The sequence below is a fragment of the Chenopodium quinoa genome, unplaced genomic scaffold, assembly GCF_001683475.1.
Source record: "Chenopodium quinoa cultivar QQ74 unplaced genomic scaffold, ASM168347v1, whole genome shotgun sequence".
NCBI lineage: Eukaryota > Viridiplantae > Streptophyta > Magnoliopsida > Caryophyllales > Amaranthaceae > Chenopodium > Chenopodium quinoa.
The window spans coordinates 3,760,394-3,778,184 of NW_018744616.1; positions in this window are offsets into that span (position 1 = coordinate 3,760,394).

The following is a 17,791-nucleotide window of genomic DNA, read 5'->3' on the forward strand; positions in this document are numbered from 1 at the left end:
TGATTAATCAAGTTCGAATTGTTATGTTATTTGGGAACATGTGCCATTGTTGAGTTATTATTATTAGATTGTGAATGATTATTTTAATCCTGGTTTGAGGCTCAGTGTTTATTACCTTAGTCCTTGGCATATTGGTGAATGATGATAATCATCAGTTAAGAATGAGGTTCAATCTTTAAGAATGAGGTACAATCTTTATTTATATTTTTCTATGGTCCCCTACAGTAGGATTGACCCATATGTGGTCTGGTTTAAGGTGTTTTTTTGGTTATTGAGAGTATTCAAGTTTTTAATACATGGTTTGTTATTCGAATTACCCATGTCCAAGGCTAGGTATCGAGCAAAGAGCATGACACACTTATGGGAAAGAGATTTGAGTGCAGAATTGTATTTTTATTCGAGGTTGGGTTTGACAATGGTTACTTTTCAGAGTACAAAGTTATCTTACCCTTGAGGTATCAATGTGTGATGTAGTTTTGAATTACATTACATTAATTGTATAATTGAGCTAGCATTGTCAATTATTCTATTATACTCTATATTATGATATGTGGTGATTACTGACGTATGTATTTGTTTGTTGTTGTTGTATTACTTGTGTTTGCGGCCAAGTATTTTTCTTATGGTGGTCCTGTGACAATCTATTTTGGAATTTGTCCTAAATGGGGAGCAATCAAGTTTGTCTAAGAAGGTTAATCAAGTAATCGTACCTAGCTAAAGGAGCTCAAGTGTTTCGATTAGTCTATTATTACAAGTTTGTAAAGTTGTATAAATAGCTCAATTAGATTTATTGGGTTGTATTGTTGGGATTTGTAAGCCTTAACATTTTGCAGGTTGTTGAGTGTGGCAGTAATACTTTCGATTTAAGTGTATGCTTCCGCATTTTATTCAAAGGTTGTTTATTTTTCCTTTAATTCTTGTTTATTATTAGCTAGTAAATGGGGGGTGTTGCAATACCATACTTTCACCTCAGAGGGAAATAATGATGGAGTAACTGTAGGGAATTATAGGTACTACGCAGCGGAAATAAACAAGAATCATATTCATACAGTACCTAATCCCAAGATCTAATGCATAACACATAAAGAACATATAATCGTACCTTTGAAGCGTGATTCCACGTGCGATCGAACAAGAACAATGGGAGATAAAGAACCCCAAGCGTGATTCCTCTACTTAGTCCACGGGCATGGATTAAACCTCCACTAATGCTAGTTAGTTGCAATTGAACCCTTCAATTGACCTTCTATGGAGAAGTGCGAGCAACGAACCACCATGAACCACCACGAACCACCACACGCCCCACCAAGGTGGCCAACCGTACGGACGAGGGGAGGAGAGAGAAAGTCGTGAGTTAGAGAGAGGAATTAGGGTCTTTGGGATTGGTTGCCTTGATGTCAAAATACACTGTGTGTGAATTATGACTGCTTGCAAGCAACCCTAGGCATGGATCTTATTTATAGATCTTATCTCTAAATAAGAGCATGTTAAAAGCCCAAAACCTAATTCTCATCTAACTATGCTAGCCCAATCCATTTCATGATTAGTTAGTTGCTCATGAGGCCCATTAATGGGCCTCTTACTTGCTTAACCCAATACCCTTGTTGTGTGACCTCATAGGATCCATTCTAGTAGGCTTTGGACTATTTGACTAGCCCAAAGATCATTGATCATAGTCTAGCAACAGATAATGACGACCCAAAAGAACGAACTTATTATCTCCATAATAGTGATCCTTGATATATCTAGTAATTGCACTTATCGAAGACACAATTCCTTCAATCTCCCACTTGTCTGAGACAAGTGCGCAATATTCAAATTCCTTAAGTCAATATGTGTCGATTTGATAATATGATTGCATCTCATGTCGTGATCATATTAATCTACAAATCTTTTCTTGAAAACTGAGTTAGAATTACAAAACAAATGATTACTATGTAATCCATTTGAGCACGACCATGCATTTTCTGAATTTTCCCTCTTCAAGGGGCCAAGACACATTCCTATTTAATAGGTAGACTCAATCCAATCTTGTGGCAACCAAGGCTCCCACTCAAATCATGAGGTAACCAGGAAACACCCTTTATAATCTCCAGTTACGGGAAGACGTTTGAATGTACACAGTTACATCAATCATTGAATGAAATCAATGTTCCACTCATGTCAAAGGAATCCACTAATATATCCGGAAGTTCTATACTTGAACTTCAAAGTAGGTCTATAGTTCGATCATGCATCATTCATGCATACCCATGTGATTGACCGAGCTTCACTACGCTCCTATAGCCCATGAAACTGCGCTATCCAATCAATCTTACATGCTAGTCCAATTTATGAAATCATTTATGTCCACTTTAATGATTCCGAACTAGGAACTTAAATAATGTATGAATTTAGTTCACCTGTGGGGTTTCATTCACCAGGTTATTTAAATAAATTAACCTGATGAGCCTATCAATCCATAATTATTTTGGACATTTTATTTAATCTTGAAACCACGATGAAATAAGATTGAAACTTTGTTTCAATTGATAAACATAATTTTGCAAATGAATGTATTACACATGTAACTTGTTTTTCCCCAAAAACAAATACCACTTCTAATTACATCATTTGCCTCAATCCAACTTCATTAGCATGTTTCTCATGATTTGGAAATGGAAGGGGTTTAGTAAGTAGAGTTCATGAGACATTCTCATAAACATGAATTTTGCAATTTCAAATCTTATAATCATTTTCATCTCCATACACTAAGAATTTTCCTTCGTCCTTTCACAAGGAACTTAGAAATTTCTAATTTGTATTCCAACGTAACATTGGGTTTCAATTGAAATCTATCATCACTTGTTCTTAAAATATGTGAATCAAATAGATGAGTATAGTCCATGACATGCATGATGCATCCTTTGCAAACTGCATAAGGATCATCACTCAAGACCTTAATTTCATCAACCTTTCTCAAAGTATTGAATCATAAGCAATGTGCCATGTTACATGGGATTGAAACTCCTTTCAATATAACGTTGAACTTTATAAGAATCTTATCAATATAAGTTTCTTAACCAAACTCAAACATCCTTTGAGACCTATCTCTATAGATCTTGAATCCCAAATGTACTCATCTTCTTCTTCAAGGTAACCCCAAAATGCATTACCCACCAATTGACTCTTCAAGAAATGAATAATTTGCTCTTTAAACTAGACCAAGAAGACTTCATAGCTCCCACTAAACATCTTGTACACACAAGACCTTTTCTTCATTTTACGAGAACATCAAACGATTTGATTAACTCACAAAATTAAGAATATTAACTCCCAGATGCTAACTTCAATCCATTAAAGGATCTTTTATGCATCTTTAGGATTATTGGATTTTCAAACTTTTGATTGTATCATATACAAATCTTATTTCATGAACAATTTCAAGAAGGCATTTTGAAATCCATCTACCAAATCTTATAAGGTAGAAATCACTAAAATATCTTTAATAGATCTTTGCAACGTGACTAATGTAAAGGTTTCATCATAATCATAGTCATAATATGAATTTGTTGAATCCATTAACAAGTCTTTGCTTTGCTAGAAAACATTTTTCTTTCTTGTCTGCTTTTCTTACAATGAGTCTTACTTAATTATGCAAATTATTCAAGTTTCATACACTTGCTTACACACTTAGAATCTATTTCAGATTTACTGGTTTTAAACCACTTGGAGTCATAACTTGTCAAATCATCTTTATTACTTGCATAATCATCATGTTCCAAAATGAATTTTTTTAGAACTCTTAATCAATATGAAATCATATTTCTTTGATTAAGTTTTACATATGCTAGTCATCGTTGTGGGTTTGATGCAACAATTGAAACTCATGCAACAACTTTGTTTAGTTTTCAATGAGAAACGACAATAGATGATGTGCACTTGGAATGTACTACCTTCGACACATGGTTATTATTCCCATTACACTTAATGAGACCACGCATTGTCATTTTTAACATGAGGTGAATCATGCTCAATTGTTGCTTTGATTCAATTACTTCTCAAATTTCTTCAAGATTTTCGAATTCATTTTTCTTGAACTTTTCAACGCTCTCAAACTTTTCGAGATTCTTACACTCCCACTTGCCTTTTTGAGGAAACACGTTTAGCATAGGGTGAACCAACCATGGTTTAAGCCATGTTTGTTTGTTTCTTTTTCTCGAACTCTTTCGAGATTTATACTACTCCCACTTGACCTTTTGGAACAATTTCCATAAGGGCACCTACTTGAGCAACAAATATTTTGTGCTAAGTATGATTTGTGTAGCAGTATCCTGTGCTTTGTATAGGAATTGATCGTGCATTAAATGATTTAATACAACTTTTATTCCTTGCTTTGTAGAAAGACTTTATAAGAACTCTTCTTATCCATATCACATATGAAACCTTTGCTACATTTTGATTTGACCTATGTTTCTTTGTTTAGTTTTGTAGCTTATCTTAAAAGTATATCCCTTGAACAATGGTTGGAAGATAGGTAATTTACATCCATTATCAAAATATATCTTATATAGATTGATAGCTCCCTTCATAAACACTTCACAAGGTTTTCTTTCGGAATTTGTCGTAAAACGATTTCACAACTCTTGGATGTTCATCAAGGTCTTGGCTTAAATTCTCATTATTACGATCATATCGCAATACTTTGAATGTGTTTCCAAGTATATGTATTGACTTAAATTTTCACAATTACAATCATATTGTAATGCAATCATTATCTTGTCAAGTTGATACTGAACTTCATACCGAACCTTTTGAACATTTTCAAAATTTTCATACTTATGCTTTAACTAAGCACATGTGATCATATCACAAATGAAGTTTCATTGTCCATATCTAGCCTTTGAACCTTTGGTTTTCTTACATCGATATGTATTCAACCTTGAGTTCTCATCATCATTTCTCTAAATGGTGACTTTGTCAATAATTTCAAATTAGAATGATATTTACATATATCAATGGATTCATAATCCAATGATATTGAAAGTCCATCCCTTTGGATCTTCCGCATGAAATGTTCATTTTCATTTGAATTTTTGACATTTTAGAGACAATTCATATATAGAAATGGTTTAATTATTTCTATCATATAGAACTTTGAACCTATTTAGCAATCTCAAAACACATTATGACTCAATGAAGCATAGAATAACATTTATTCCATATTTTTGAATCTTTGATGCTTAGTCATTACTAACATTGAATGGTGCTTTGATAATGGCAAGAATGAATAACATTTATTTATTTCTAGCCAATAAAAAGGTAAGGTGAAATATAGGTTCTACTTGTAAAGTTGCAACTTTTGCTTCCAGACTTGTAGATTCTACTAGTGAAGTAGCAACATTTGCTTCTAAACTTGTAGATTTATTTCTCCCTTAGCCATACTTCTTCATTTAGTTCAACCTTGTTCTCAATGAGAGAGAACTAAACAAGACATCATATGTCCAAAAAGTAGCAATGTGCTAAATCAATTTCTATAATATACTTCTTAAATTGGAACATTTTCCATTCTTTTACCTTCCAACTATTTGAGGTAGTTTCTAATCAATTGGAATTGGTCCATTTAATTTGAAACATTTGTCTTTCATAACAACGTTTAGCATGTAAGTAGTTCTAGGTTTGAGAAATAGCAACTTGTTTGCATTTCTTGGCTTATAACTTCTTAATGCAATCCTCATATATTCCTAAACCTTTCCCATTTGAGCCACTTAGAACACTTCTCTTAGGTTCAAAATGATGCTTTGCTTAACTACTTTAAGCTCTTTTCATGATTTTGCTAAGTCTATTCAATCATTATTTATAATAGAGTTTAATCAACAATTTAACTCTTATATAAAGTGGATGAAGAATAGCGTCATTTGATCAACTTTTGATCATAGAGATTTCCAATCACTTTCTTATATTCAATCATATTGAAGATAAGAGATGTTATTGGAATTTTATACTTGTATTTTAGAGGGTTTGTACCTCCCATTTCATTATATCCCTTGAAACACTTTTCAAAATGAAGATGTGTTGGCGTTTTACTCAAATATTTTGAATAAAACCAACCTTAGACATGTGACATGGATTTCTAAAACTTGCATTTTAGAACCATCTTAGCAAAATTGGAATATAGGTTTATGGATTATCTTTTAACCTTTTGAGAACGTTTCTCAATCGAGGAGATTATATAATAATAAAATTAGAACGACATGTTACTTATAAGTAAACGCAAAATTCAATTATGTTTAATAAAAATTTAAAGTTCCATAAGCGAATTAAATTGGCAACTTTAAAACATTTATTCAATTTTAATTGATCCCTATTGAATAAAATGATTCCAAGATCCTTTATTTGTGCAATAATTGACCGGACTATAGCCCTACCATCAACCATTACATTTTCAAGGTGAGTAAACTCTTTACTGATTACAACTCTTTGTAATTCTTGGTTGAATAATTAACCATCACATGTTTAATTATTACCCTTAGCTTCAAGGTTCTAAACTCTTTAGGTAACCTTGTTGAGTATAACCAATCAAAAGTGTAAAATTTGTTTTACCCCCACTCCCCTAAGATATAATATGACACCCAGCTTTAGCATGACCCATCATAAATATCGAAGGTTTCATCGGGTTTTTGATTGGAAAAGCTACCTCAATATTACTGGGACCTAGATTTATTATGTTGTGATTAAATAGTGAACTCTAGCGCATCATCACAAAACATCAATAAAATCTAACATGCATAATAAACTGAATGCATAAACAAGACATAGCATGGCCCCTAATCCTAAGAAAACTAATAAAGCAAAAGCTCCCACTTGAACCTTCATGGATCTTATCCACCTTGCTCCTTTGGGCCTTTACTTCACGGGCTTCTTGGATTAACTGCAACCTGTAATACTATTCTATTCTATCTACTACTTAAATAAAATAAAATAAATTTACAAAATACTTTACCGGTACGTAGACCGTACTAAGATTACAAAAATACATCACGATGCGCAGATCGTATTTAGCAATCTACTGGGCCATACTAGTCATTATATAGAAATAAATAATATCATATATTATAAAGTGCCACATAATAAATCACTCATCATGCTTTCCTAAACTACAACATCGAATGATCATAATTAAGGAAACATGACATCTAAATATCTCATATTTTAATTAATGCAATTAGATAATATCATATATTATTCATGACCATCAATAAAATATCATATATTTTAAATTAGTCACGAGAAAGAATCAAATCTTATTTTAATCTTAAAAGATAAATCATATTTATCCTCAAAGATTATCCTAACAAAGTTAGGAAATTCTATCCTAATTACTAGCCAATCACAAAATTTTAAATCAATTATTATCCAAAAATAATTATGGGATAATCACATTATTCAAATCAATCTTTATCCTTTTGGAATATGCTCAAAATATTCTAACAAACTCTATCCAAAATTAACAACTTTAATTAAGGATAATTATCAAAAAACAAATTTTGAAATTTGATTTTATCCCCAAAATAAAATCAGATTTTATCTTGAATATATATTTTAAAACAAAATAATTTAATAGATTTTTTTTTTTTTAAAAAAAATGCTGCCACGTCAGCTAGGAAGAACCCAACCAACGCAGCAACAGAGCAGCAACGTGCGTCAGTCAAGGAAATCCCCAACCAACGCACGACCATAGCCAGGGGTAAAGCCCAGCCATGGCGTCACCAGCACTCTAGCTGGAATTGTTCCATTCCAAAGCTGGTGCTGCTGTCTGAGGACTGTCGCGCGTCGCCGCAGCTAGGCCGGAGCCCAGCCACCTGCGCCTGTTGGCTGCAGCTAGCGGCAGTGCAACTGTTGCACTTCCTGCTGCCGCTCGTAGATGTGACTCGCCGCCGCCACATGTCCTCTAGCCTGCGCCCTCCTTCCCTTCTCTTCGACCACCTGGGCAGCCGCCGTGGGCACCTGACGGTGGTTCGACCACCCAGCCACGGCTGCCCCCTCCCAACAACAAAACTTTTCCCCCTTTTTTTTTGTTTTTGTTTTTGAGAGTTTAATTTAATTAAACAACTTTTGCAAAATTAAATTAAATTAGGTCTATTGAATTAAAACATAACATTTATGCCTAATTCAATTTTGAAATCAAATTCACAATTCAATTTCAAATCTAGGGTTCTTCACAAAATTAATTCAATTTTAATCTAACTCTTAAATTAAAATATTGATTATACAAAAATCATATTTTATGTACCAAATCAATCTAATTTAAAATATGAAGCATAAATTATTCGAAAATCATCAAAATTAAGCACAAAAATCAAAATTTAGGGCTTTATTTCAATTAAAAATTTTCGAAAAAACTAGGGCTAAATTCAGATTTTGCTAGAACAATTGAGCAATTAAATCATATTTAATCATATCCCAAAAATTAAATCTCCATTTTATATAAAGATTGAACCATAATTAATTATTCTCCCTCCTAATTGAATTAAAATTGTGGACTATCAAAGAATTATAGTCAATATGCGTAAATGCAATAGGCTAACTGATACCACTGTAGGGAATTATAGGTACTACGCAGCGGAAATAAACATGAATCATACAGTACCTAATCCCAAGATCTAATGCATAACACATAAAGAACATATAATCGTACCTTTGAAGCGTGATTCCACGTGCGATCGAACAAGAACAATGGGAGATAAAGAACCCCAAGCGTGATTCCTCTACTTAGTCCACGAGCATGGATTAAACCTCCACTAATGCTAGTTAGTTGCAATTGAACCCTTCAATTGACCTTCTATGGAGAAGTGCGAGCAACGAACCACCATGAACCACCACGAACCACCACACGCGCCACCAAGGTGGTCGGCCGTACGGACGAGGGGAGGAGAGAGAAAGTCGTGAGTTAGAGAGAGGAATTAGGGTCTTTGGGATTGGTTGCCTTGATGTCAAAATACACTGTGTGTGAATTATGACTGCTTGCAAGCAACCCTAGGCATGGATCTTATTTATAGATCTTATCTCTAAATAATAGCATGTCAAAAGCCCAAAACCTAATTCTCATCTAACTATGCTAGCCCAATCCATTTCATGATTAGTTAGTTGCTCATGAGGCCCATTAATGGGCCTCTTACTTGCTTAACCCAATACCCTTGTTGTGTGACCTCATAGGATCCATTCTAGTAGGCTTTGGACTATTTGACTAGCCCAAAGATCATTGATCATAGTCTAGCAACAGATAATGACGACCCAAAAGAACGAACTTATTATCTCCATAATAGTGATCCTTGATATATCTAGTAATTGCACTTATCGAAGACACAATTCCTTCAGTAACCCCTTAAGAAATGGACCCACTCCACAAGGGAGACGACTCGTCCTGTTAACTCTAGACTTCTCAGTCCCAGGCGAACGACCAGCCTCATGAGGAGAAACGGACGAAGCCGAGTGTTGAGCCAGATTTAATAATACAAATGAAAGACAAAATAGAGTAAAAGAGGAAGAAAAAGGGGTAGGCGGTTACCTTTGTCTGTGTAGAAATTTGGGAAAGCCTTGAAGGTTGACCAAAAAACTCAAATACTCTAATCGGAAACCTCAAACGTATGGCAGAGCTCTTGAAGATTTAGGGAAAAATCACTTTCTCTCACTGAAAAGCTCTGACTTCTCTAAAAAATTCTCATAGTTCCAAAGTAACAAAATGAAGTAAACCATCCTATATTTATAGGCGATGGGGAAAAGCGGTAAATCAGTCTTTCCCGCCCAAGAATTTGAACGGATACTTTTTAAAAAAGTTAACCTAGAATTCAAATGGTTAAAAACCAATTTCGTCATTTTAAACAAAAGGGAATGCGAACAAGCTGACGACACGTCAAAATAGACGACCAGGTTAGCAGAATCCAAACCGTCGTCCCGAAATCTCGGACGAAAGGTATCCTCTCTAAAAATATAGTCGGCCTGCTCCGTCCGACTGACCTCAAGACCTAGAAGTGTCGAATAGAGGAGTTACAGGAGAATTGGACAAAGCGTCCGACCCAAGGGAAAAATCCCTTGTTAAGACGAACGGTACTATCTGCATAACAATGAAATGCTCAAACTTCTACGAATACTTAGACATATCTGGATGAGTAGAAAATCAGAGGAGGTGGCCCGTAGAGTACAAAGGGGGACACGTGTCCATATAGGAAAAATCCCATAGTGACACATGGCCCAATCAAAGGGGGACACGTGTCCATATAGGAAAAATCCCATAGTGACACGTGGCCCAATCAAAGGGGGACATGTGTCCAAATAGGAAGATGACACGTATGCAAGCCCTACAAAGAGAATTTGAAAAAGAGAGAAAGGGACATCCTTACATCAGGAGGCCCAAATCTAGGGAAAGTCGCAAAACGGCGTCCTCTAATGACACGTGTCCATGCCTAATTGCGCTGCCAATCAGAAAATGTCATTCTAGTGTAACAACCCTAAAAGGCACAAAGCCCCACCTCCAATAAATACCCCAATAATTTATGATGGGAGGGGTGATTTATGACATAATATTCAATAGAGCATTAAAAACAGCTCTAACTTCTCTCCACTTTCTCTCTCTAGCTTTTTCGATTTCTGGTTACGAACTTGATCGTTGTTCGAGTCTAGCTGTCAGCAGAGCATGACCAGTATCCCAAGGGAAATTCGAAAAACGCCCAAAACAATTTTAATAAAATAATTATGAAAAAAAATTCGAAAAAGTGATTTCCACAAAAAAAAAAAAAAAATGAGTTAGAAAAAGAAAAAACAAAAAAAAGATCGAGGTTTGACCAAGCATTTAAAAAAAAAAAATCAATCAATTAGATTAAATAGTAGTGATTGTCATAATAACAAGGATGACCATAGTAGAAACATCCAAAAATACTGCCTTGTTTTCCCTTAAAAAAATCGAGCTATTAGCTAATATTTTATCTTCTATCTTGTATATTTGTTAGGAAATATTATCTGGTGCAATCTTTCAATCTCAACCTCTAAAATTTGGTACTCATATTAAATCTTAGGAAAAATCGACGGGAATAATCTCAACTTTGCTTGATTCGCTCAAATTAATCCCAACTATTGATTATTTTTAAATATTCTCAACTTTATATCTCGATCTCTCTAAACGATCCCAACAAGTTAAAGCACCTACTGTAGTCGGTTTGTAGCTGATGTGGCATCCAATGGTCATAATAAGTTGATTTTAGTTTAGTTTCTCTTTAATTAAAAGTTAATTGAAAAAACAAACCCACCTATTTGTTTTATTTGCTATGTATTCTTCATTTCTCCATTCATTTTGCATTTTTGCTCTGTTTTTTTCCTGATCAATTGCAATTGGTAGTAGAAGACCAATAGGTAATTTTTTTTTAATTTTTATTTTTCTTAAGTATAGTTAAATTGAATCAATTATGTGTTTGAGTGAAAAAAATTGAACGGGGTTGAAACTAGCTAGAGGTTATGATTGTAATTGATTTGGGGCTTTCAATGTGCAAAAGATTAATTGTGAATTTTTTCAATGGATTAATGTGAATAATCCCAATGTTTAGAAGGATGTATTGTGGTTACAAAAGATTATGGCTGCCATTTTTTTTTTCATTTCAATTCGTGAGAAATATTAGTGAGGTAAGTTGCAGAGGAGCAATGAGAGTAGTTTCTTAGATGGGACTTGGGAGGGAGAAAGAGATGATGTGGCATCAATCAAGAGGGGAATTAAAGTCCAATAGTCAATAAATAAAGACTTGACCTTTTTAGCCAATTTTAAGTTACTTGGGACTGTTTAGAGAGATTGGGATCTAAAGTTGGGATTATTTAAAAATAATCAATAATTGAGATTATTTTGAACGAATCGAGTAAAGTTGGGATTATTCCCGTCAATTTTTCCTAAATCTTAATTATTGGCCTGGTAAAGTTGACTATTTTTGTATTTTCTTTTATAAACATAAATAAAAATTAGTGTATTATATTTTTTGGTGATTTAGTGATATAATTTTATCAATTCCTTATATTAAAAGCCTTAGAGTATTTCCTCATTCCTATATTTCATTGATACATTTGAATTTGAATTTCGACTATTTCTTATAAAATCAGTGTTGGTGATATTTTGTGGTATGGGAAAAAGGACAACAAATTTCTTCATCTTAATCAAAATCATTAAACTATATGTAATATATATCCAGATTTCCATAATATTTACCTCGCTCATAAACGAATAAGTTATGGTCAAAATACTAAATCGAGCCTAGGTCCACCTTAGCTACGGCCAAATGATTATATAGGGTCCAAATATTTTATCTAGACCCTAAAATTGAATGATATTTCAAAGTTAATCATTGATAAAGTTGACTAATTTTTACGGAGTATTTTTTTTATCAACATTAATAAAAATTATTGTTTTTTTTTAGTTATTGTGATAATAATTGATCGATTCCTTTTATGAAAAGCCGAGTATTTTCCCCATTCCTTTCTTTCATTGATATGTTTTGACCAAATATGGCAAAAGTGTTCAAAACATAGGAAAATTAGAGAACACAGTAAGCTCCATTGATAAACTTAAGATGATTACAGTAAGCTTTTAAAGAGAGAAGAAGAAGAAGATTGGAGATGAAGAAGAAGAGAGAGAAAACTTTAGAGAGAGAAGTTCTGTAATTGTTATTATGACAACTAACAACCAGAAAGCTATTTATAGCTTTCATTACAAAATAGCAGACGAAATAAGTATGTTACAACAAACTTGCTGACGTGGCATGAGCTGCTGAGCTGGCATACTCAAGTATTTGTAATACGTTTGAATCCAAATTCGATTTCAGTATGATGGATTTCTTATAAAATCGGTGTTAGTGATATTTTGTGTTGCGGGAAAAAAAGGACAACAATTTCTTCATTTTAATCAAAATCATTAAACTATGTGATATCTATTCAGAATTCCAAATTATTTCAACACCAACGTTTACATTATTCAACAACATCAAAACTATAATTAAATGATCTTTATTTTGATGTTAATCAAAATAAATCACCTAATGTTTAGATAATGTCCTGCTTTTGAAATTTTATCCTTTATCGAAACAATTCTTGCCTTAAAACATGAGATACACAATAAAACTCCAAGGTTTACTGCTATGAAGCTTTGTTCATGATAATTAGATAAGATATATTTTTATATTTTTTGGTAGGTAAGATAAAGGCCCTATTGGATCAGAACCTAATTTCCTATATATCCTATATCACCTAGAACTCTCTTCTTTATATATGGATATAACTCCCTCATGGTTTTCGATCCTATTCTACATCATGTAGGACTCTCTTCTCTCTCTATATATACTCTTTTTCATGTATTATTGAACAGTAAACCCAAGAGAAAGAGATCAAAGATTATTAGTATATATTGAATGATTAATATCAATAGCAATAATTAAGTGGAATAATATGGCGGGATCAAATTTAGAGTCATGCGATATTAAGTTGACCATAAAGTGGTGCAAATCCCTAAAAGTGTCACGAATATTGAGCCTTGGGTAACCGGTTGAAACCTATGCCGCAGTGTGGATTGACTCGAACATGAAGATGTAAAACGATATCGACGAGAAAGTTTGGATTGACCCAAGCATGAAGATGTATACAAGTATTGATGAGCAAGGTGGGTCGAACCTAAATTGGAATCACATCTTTAGCATGAGAGTGAACAAGAAGCACCCTAACCAATGCAAAAGTCGTGTATCATCAACGTTGAAATATATCAAGTTGCGGTCAGGTTGATGATGAAAGATAGGCTAATCGGCAAGACTTGGTTGAATATACATTTACCCGATAATAATGTACTGAAATCAAGACCCGTCATTTGTACAACCTATTCGGTCGATTAACCAAGAAGGGCAAGAACCCATTCCGTCGATTAAAAATGACTAGGTTTATCTACGCCACCTCCTTAGTTACGCACTTCCCATGCCGCCCACCACAGAAACCTAAGATTGTCACTACAACTTCGACGACTTTAGTTTTTGTTTGGAATTGGTTATCATTATCTTATCAGTTACGCTTCGAATAATCATTGTCATTTTTTTACTCTTACGAGTTTTTTTTTTAGGCATTTAATTAACCTTTGATTAATTAGCCTTTTGTACTTCTCTATTATTTTGCTTTCATATATTTTTTTTTAAAAAAATATACTACCTCTGTTACATATTAGTTGCAACTTTTGCCATAAAGGGATGCTACACATTAGTTGCAACTTTCATTTTTTCTCCTTTTTTAGTAAGTTTTTTTAAATGGAATTACAAAAATACCCTTACTAAATATTTCATAACACAATTAGTTACCTAAATCACGTCTCATTAAATTTATAATCTGACTTAATTAACATAATAAAGTCACTCAATTAAATCAATAATCAATTCAAAAAATCATTCACATCCATCATCATCTCCCACAAACTTATCAGACCACCCCTTTAGCGTTGCCGTCGCTACCTCAAACCACTGCTGCTCATCACCACCTTCAAAGTCGCCGCTTCTTCCGATCCGTTGGTGTTCTTTTCTCTCGATCTTTCTCTCTCTCAACGCCGCTGCCGCATCTAACCACCATCTTAACATCGCCGCCGCATCTAACCACCATCGTCAATGTTGTCGCTGCAAGATTTCAGTGCTCGAGGTCGTCGCTGCTAGAGATCTTTCAGTGCTCGAGGTCGCTACTCAAGATCTGATTTCAGTGGTGCTCGAGGTCGCTTAGATCTGATTTTTTTTTAAAATCGAGTTGACATGGGGTGGTTTCGGTATCATTTGGTTTGAAAGAGGGTGATTTTAGGGTTGTTTGGGCTGCAGGGGGTGGTTTAAGGGTTGTTCGGTGGTGCATGTGGGTGGTTCTTGGGTGGTCGGCTTGATAAGGGAGTGGTTTCGAGCTGAGTGGTGGTGGTCTTAGGGTTGTTCGGGTGCGTTTGGGTGGTTTTCGGGTGGTTCAGGTTGTGAGGTGGGTGGTTTCTGGGTGGCTGGTGTTGGCAATGGTGGTAGGGTGGCTATTGTTGGTGGTGTTGGTCAATTTACTTAATTACCTTCATTTTCTCTCTCCTACCCTTGAGTTAATTCATTAATCAACCATTATGAAATTTTGTCTTAGAATCCGTGTCAGGCTCAAAGTTTCAACTAACCTGAAATGGAGGTAGTATCTAATATGTTTGTTTGACTTTGGTAAAAATTTTATGTTTGCTAGTTGGGTGAAAAAATACTGACTGTTTTCCCTTAAAAAAAAGAGGTATTAAATAATAGGAAAATTTAACATAAACAGACAAACCATTGGGCGGTTCTCCCATATTAGACTAATCTTTAAATTTGCCCATATTAGAAACAAGTTTTTATTTATTCTCCCATATTAAACCAAGATGACTTGTGACTTGAACAATCGATCATTTTTTTTTATTTTTTTTTTCTCATTTAATTATATTTTTAAATTGAAAAATTAACAAAATAAAAAAAAGAAAAGAAAAACTCAAACCACCGCATCCCTCCTCCCCAACCCACTGCCAGCCACTCCCCCCTCCATACCCCTGCTGGCGTCTAGCGCCCAACCCACCCCAAGCGCCGATGACCCTACATACCCCTTCCCTTACCTCCTATTCCCCCACCCAAAATTGCTGAAACCACCCTAAATGGATGATTTGTGATTTGCTCGGTTTTGCGTTTATAGGGAGGTGAAGTTGGATGTGGGCTGATAGGTGATGCGGGTTGATATGGTGGCCGGATTTGTGGCGGTGAGGGTAAAGTGCAGCGTCTGGTGGCTGTTTTTGATGAAGTAAAAATTGAAGGTGAGAGGTAGGACAGTTGGGCGGTGGTGTTAGGTGGTTGGTGTGGGGACTGCGGGCTGCTTTGTTTAGGTGCGTGGAGTGCAGTTGTTGAGGTGCTGCTTACAGTGGGCTGGTAATCTTGGTATGGTGGTTTCGATGTTTTGGGTGGGTTGGTTTGGGGGTTTGGTTGGTAGGTATGGTGATTTCGGTGGTTTTTGTTGTTGGTATGGTGGTTTATGTGGTGGTTGTTGCTGGTGGTGTACATAGGTGGTGGTGTAGAGGGTGGAAGTGGTGGTTGTGAAGGTTAAGTTATAGGTGGCGATAATTCCGGTGGAAGTGATTTCTGTGGTTTTGTTTTTTTTTTTTTATTTTATTTATTTTTTTTTTGTAAAAATTATCAAAATTAAAAAATAAAAAAAAAGTTTAATAAACTGACCAATGATTTAATAACAAGTGGAATTTTACCTGGTATAACAGGTAAGGTAACCTGTTTGGTCTATTTTGGGAGAAAAATGTTAAACTTGTGTCTAATATGGGCAGATTTAAAGGTTAGTCTAATATGGGAGAACCGCCTAAAGGTTTGTCTGTTTATGTTAAATTTTCCTAAATAATATCTTATCTTATATATTTGTTAGGAAATATTATCTTGTGTAATCTTTCAATCTCAATCTTTAAAATTTGGTACTCGTATTAAATCTTAGTGATTGGTAAAGTTGATCATGCCCTATTTGTGAGGATGACATGAAAATTACACGCTTGAAGCATTGTGGTAAGAATGTGTATATGTATACCAGACGATCAATTCGTCGAAATCACCCATACCGAAAGATGAGACAACGATTCAACGAGCATGTTGAGAAAGGAGTGAGTCATGAGCCATTGACTGGAATGTAAGTGAATGAGAAAATTAAAAATGTTAAGACAATCTTCGGTAAGTGATGGGCGTTAGAACGATCTCACATTCCACTCTCAATCAAACACACTTATAAACAAATATCCTACAAACCAAGAATAATGATAAGTAAGAGTTTGGTCCACAATGAACGGGATATGGTTGCTAAAGATCTTAACACTTAAGCTAATTGGAAGTCTTTGGTGAATTGGGGGTTTTTCAAGTAGACAAACAAACTATGGTTCTAAAACGATGGATTAAAGACACTAGGGAATGGGATCCACTCAACCAAGGCAATTAGGCAAACGGGGAGTCAAATAAACAAGATATAGCAAGGACTATATGTAAGATCAACCTCATGCAATTAGAAAACAACTCACACTACAAAACTTAGATTCCTCATTAGTTTAACAATATAAGATACATAATCAAATTGCAATAAGTAATGCCATACTCAATTCACATTTCCATGTCAAACTAAGCATATTGTAGGGAATATTTCAAGCCATCTCACACTTGAGCACCACTGTGATCATACACTTAAGCATGGTGGCGTCCAAAGGGAAGGAAGCTAGAGTAAAAGAGTCGCCAACAAGTTTTAGGAACTTGTAAACCGTTAACAGGGTGAAGGTTACACCCCTTAACGATCCAGGAGATCGTTAACTCTAATAGGTCTAGAACCGCGTCTGGAAGTTCGGGGATGAAGGTACAAATCCAACCTAAAAGAGATTGAACTTGCCCTAAAAATTGGCCTCTACTTTATTCTTCTTGTATTCATGTGCGCTTTCTGACTAACATGGAATCATTAGGTTTACCCTAAACCTGTTTATCTATGGTGGTTAAATATTAATGCACAAATAAATCTATTATTGGCGATCACTTGAATTATAATCATATTAGCCTAGACAAGATTATTAATTATCTTATTAAGCGTGATTACAAGTACAAATTCCCTTTAAACATGCATAAAAGACGTGATCAAGCAATAACAATAATAATCATCAAGCAACATAATAACAATCATAATTAATCAAAATTAAAATAATCATGTTAAAACGTAATATTATTAGCAAGATCCAAGGCATAATACTAACAAG